Source organism: Carassius auratus, chromosome 4 (assembly GCF_003368295.1).
Source record: "Carassius auratus strain Wakin chromosome 4, ASM336829v1, whole genome shotgun sequence".
Lineage (NCBI taxonomy): Eukaryota > Metazoa > Chordata > Actinopteri > Cypriniformes > Cyprinidae > Carassius > Carassius auratus.
The window spans coordinates 28,109,028-28,114,291 of record NC_039246.1 but is presented as its reverse complement, the minus strand read 5'-3'; positions in this window follow the sequence as shown (position 1 = coordinate 28,114,291).

Sequence of the window (5,264 nt, the reverse complement as noted above, 5' to 3'; positions counted from 1 at the left end):
TCTGCTTGTGGCGTACTTCAGCAAATTTGTTCAGAACACCAGGTAAGGTTACTTTATCTTAATTTTTGTACTGGCATTGTGTAAATATCAGGATAATATTACAGTGAAAATGAGTTTTACTACATCTATCTCTTTGTTCTCATCCATAAAATGCATTGATATGAGATTATAATAGCTCATGTGTGTGATAGTGCTGCAGCCTAGTGGCTAAAAACACAAAACTACAAACTCAAAGATGAACAGTATTTGTATATTTGATTGGATCAGTGCAGTCTAATCAGTAATTAATGCCATGGATATTATAGTTAACTAAAACCATAAAAAAAAAAAAAAAACTTAACTAAAATGGTAACAAAAAAAAAAAAAAACATTTTGTATTTGTAGTGTAAATGTGTACAAAACTTTTTTTTTTCTTTTCTTTTAATTCTGTCAGTTACCAAGAAATGTATATTTGACTGGATCAGTGCAGTCTAATCAGTAATTAATGCCATGGATATTATAGTTAACTAAAACCATAAAAAAAAAAAAAAAAACTTAACTTAAATGGTAACAAAAAAAAAAAAAAACATTTTGTCTTTGTAGTGTAAATGTGTACAAAACTTTTTTTTCTTTTTTTTTAATTCTGTCAGTTACCAAGAAATCTTATCTTAATTTAGTTATTAAATTAATTTGCTAAAATAACAAAACAAAAAAAAACTGAATAAAAAATTCTAGACATTAAAAATACTAAAAAATTCAAAATTATTAAAAACTTAACTATTTTTTTAATATTCAAAATAATAAATAATAAAAACTATAATACTATCAAATAATTGTCAACATCCATTACGGTGCGTCAAGTATTGCCACGTTTATTTAAAAAATTATTTTCAGTCAGCATACTCAGACATATAGTCACTTTTTAAAAATCTAACAATTTTTGTTCATTTATTTTTTATCTACCGACTCATTTCAACAAAGTAAGCATGTGTTTCTTTGGCCCAACTCATGCAAGTCTTTGGTTCAAACGATTCAAATGTAGCGATTTAATACAGAACAGTTCGATGTTTAACCACGTGGTGGCGCTCTCTACTCACTTTTATGGATCATATCTGACTACGTACGTACAGCTTTTCCCCTTCAAAACCTTAATACGCTGCTTAATATATCTGGGGTTGTCTGAGTTTATCAAACTCTGGATATATCATTCTGTTTTGCTCGTGTATCCATCAGATGATAGACTAATATTAAAAAGATTAGGTGGATAATCTGGTAGAGTGGCTTATGTCTAATAACTTCTCTTGATGATGCAGGTTTTTAGTCGCTGAAGTAAAGCTGCATGTCAAGTGAATCCTTCAGTTCAGTCTTTATGGCTGTGCATTTCTAGATGCAATTTTGTACGGTTCACGCTTGACACCTCCAGTCCTTTAAGATTTGTCAAAGGAAAAATAATCATTTTAAAAACATTGCATTTGGAAAAAGCATAACATAAACCACATTTAACTATTTCCATCACATTTCTAGGCCTATATTTTTTTTATCCCGATATTTCCAGGTATTCCATCACCGTGAGAATCCAATGTATAAATGCATAGTTTACACAAAATTCATTTCCTGGCAGATATAAATATACTACTTAACACAACACTTTAGATATTAATATACGGCACAATAAATTAACACAAACTACAGGGCTCTCAAGTCTCACGCATTGGGCGTGAGACTCACGCATTTCAACCCGTTCACACGCTCACACGCCACACCTTGTATTTCTCACGCAGAGACATTACGAGGACAACGCCCACCAAGTTGCGGCGCTATTTTTTTAAACAGTGAAACAGGTAACGTAGAGGAATCAAGTGAGTTCCCCGAAGGCCCTGACACGCACCTGCTAATCGAATAAAAAAAATATAGCTACCGATCAGCCAATCAGAAAATAGCATTGCTGTATCCGGGTAAGATTTTTACAGGCTCGTGTGCAACACAGATCCAGACGCTCGCTGAAGTAGGTAACGTTACGGTTACAGACTTGTCAAGACAATGACACAGATTTTCACTATATGTTTTTTTTATCAATATATTAATTTAACATTTTTTAAAAACAGTCTAAGATATGTTTTGGTCTGATGGTTATTATGACCCCGACACGCACGCCATTTTGGCCATTATACGTGGTCGGCCGTAGCTTTTGTGCCTATTATTAGCCCACTATTATTTTTTTATTGCCAAAGTTACACGTTGAAGAGGATGCGGGGCTACTCTGACAGTTTTATATAAGAGACTTCTATAATAGGCCTATCCATAATACTTGTATGGCAGTATCCATAATAGTTTAAAAAAAAAAAAAAAATTTTCTTTCCTTTTATTTTTACTGCACCTCATCCTGGTCCCCATTTTCAAAACGTTTTGCCTAGGCTATTTCATTATATTTTATCCAATGTATAATATTGATTATTGCATTCGTCTATTTCAAAGATGTCAGGGAAGAGGCAAAGGAGCAATCTTTCATGCTTTGTTCTAAAAGATCTGGGCCCGTATTCATAAAGAATCTTAATGCAAAAAGTAGTTCCTAGTGACAAAATTCTAAGAAAATTCTTAGAAATGTGGGCGTTTACTTTTAAAATTAAAGAAAAAAATCCTAGTAAAGAAAAAATTAATTCAGAAAGCATCTTATCCCTTAAAAGAGGTCTTAAGGTAAAATTTGTTATGAGCACAGACGAGGACTTTTAAGAGGCTTAAGAGTTTCTTTAGCAGAGGAGAAAATGGCAGAAAGATGAAGAGGCAGAAGAAATGTGTTGCAGACAATGGATGACAATGAGTTAATAAGACGGTATAGATTATATAATAATTTAATATAATATAATTTAATATATAAATTAAAGTAATCACTACATTACGATATTTGGCAACTGGGAACATGCAACAATGCAATAGTGATGATTTGGGTCTGTCACAACCTTCTGTAAGCAGAGTGATCACACAAACAATTACAGCACTTTCAGAACATCTTATTGTGTCACAGTTCATTTCGTTTCCACTGGACATTCCCACCTTGCAGGCTCTAAAAACTGCATTTATGAATATAGCAGGCTTATAGGTGAACACAAGCAGGGGGAATGAACCGTTAATAGTTTGTCCTATACGCTCCCATGTCTGCTTCTTGTCCCTTGCTGTGTCTGAATTTTCCTTTAAGAATGGCCTTGTGTTCATCCACTAACTGGGCTAACAGTAAACACTGTTCCTCTGTCCAGATTGGCTTTCTCGCTCTTCTTGGTTTTGATTCCATGTTTGATACATTAAAACCAACACTCAAACCGCCACTTACATAGGACGGCAATCACTGTAATTGGAAAGAGTGGAACAATTTTTATCATTCTAAGCCAATCAAATACCTTATAGGAAATTAAAAGCATGGTAAATAAAAAAATAGAATTCATATACACACATATAATGTGTGTGTGTGTGTGTGTGAGAGAGAGAGAGAGAGAACGGTCAAATAGGAAAAATTACGCATGTAAATTTAAAGTGAGGATTAGAATAGACCCTATACTTAAAATCACTCTTTTTTTTCCTTCTTAGACAACCAGCCAATCAGAGTCTTCAAAAGATTGTGTCATACATAGCAACCGGTTCAACCCCGCCTCCTCACTAAGATAAACGTTTTTGTCTTTTCCTTACTCAGAGTTGCTCTCAGATCGGTCCCGAATCGCTTTTAAGCTAAGACTCCTACGTAAAAGTTTTTAAGCTAAATTAAGAGTTTTCTGAGAGGATTCTTAGAATCTTTATGAATGCGGGCCCAGCTCCCTAAAAAGGTGGCTAGGTCAGAGGAGGAGGCTGTGGAGAATACAGTAGGGGAGGGAGTTAGGGTGCCAGTAGAGGATGGGTGCATGGAAGAGACTGTGGAGGACCATAGAGGAAACAGTGGAGAACCCACTGGAAACAGGGAAAAAGAGAGGGTTATGTAGAGCAGCCACCTGTAGGTGTTCCTTTAAGAAGGAGTGGTCAACCCGATCGCCATTCATCACAATGGGAACCACCAGCTCTTTTTACTGGTGCTTAGTCTGCAGACAAGAGAACTCCTGTGTCCATCAAGGTGTGAGGGACATAAGCAGGGAGGCTTTCTAAAATAGCTGCATTAGTGTTAGTGCTTGCTCATTCAAATACCTATGCTGAGAGGGTTTTCTCCATGGTGGGATTAAACAAGACCAAAACCAGGAACAGTTTAGCACTTGATGGAACTGTGAAAAATGGCTGGCCTGGAACCACACTGATTCAAATGGGAGCCACCAACCCCTGGCCTCAAAACCAGCTACCAACACCTACTATAAACAGCACTGACCATTTTTTCTCTCTCTCTCTCTCTCACACACACACAAATAAATGCTGAATTAAATAAATATTATTTTATTTGTAAGAATATGTGTCATTTATGAGATCAGACACCCGTCCCCATCAAACCCCTGCCGACATCGCGACCGCGGGCAAAATCTCACTCTGAACTCAGTTCAAAACTTGAGAGCCCTGAAACTAGGTTTACAAATCGAACTAACCAGAATATGAAAGAGTCCAATATCTTCCAGACTCCAGATAAAATGATTCACCATCAAGTTTATTACGTGTATTTAAAATATGATACAAATCTATTGTAACTAGATAGAAATATATTCTTGTGGCTTCACTCGCTCAGCGCTCGTGCTGCGTCAAACCCAGAGCGCGCGGACATTATTCTCCACCGCGCGACGCCACAACATATCAGCAGGCGCAGCCAAACGCATCCCAAACACGCTCGAAATACCGTTAAAAACACAAAAATCGGCTTCCTTGAACTGTTCTAATCGTCTGCTTGACAAAATGGGGTCTTTCGCGTCGAAGCTCCGCCATTTTGTGGCAGAATAACTTGCGAGAGGGGTGCGTGTAATGGTTGAATGTAGTCACCCCCGTGTCGTTTATATCCGCCCGGCGCTTATTACAAGGGACAGGGAGTAAATTACGATCCATCCGTTGCAACAAAGCGCAGATTGTGCTCCTTTAACTGCAGACGCCACGGTTTAACTTAAGCTATTAATGTTTATTGCAGAGCAGCGCTCTGTGTCAAATATGTGGAGTTTAGTCAAAGATTGGAAGACTTTTGCTCATGCATTTTATTAGTCACCATGATATAGCAAAACTTAGTAGTTTAAATGAAAAGTGACTGTTTTAATAACAAATATAAAAAATTGATTCATTTAAACTTCTTTCTCTAGTTGGTGCATCCCAAATCGCATACTTATGCACTATTCTATGAA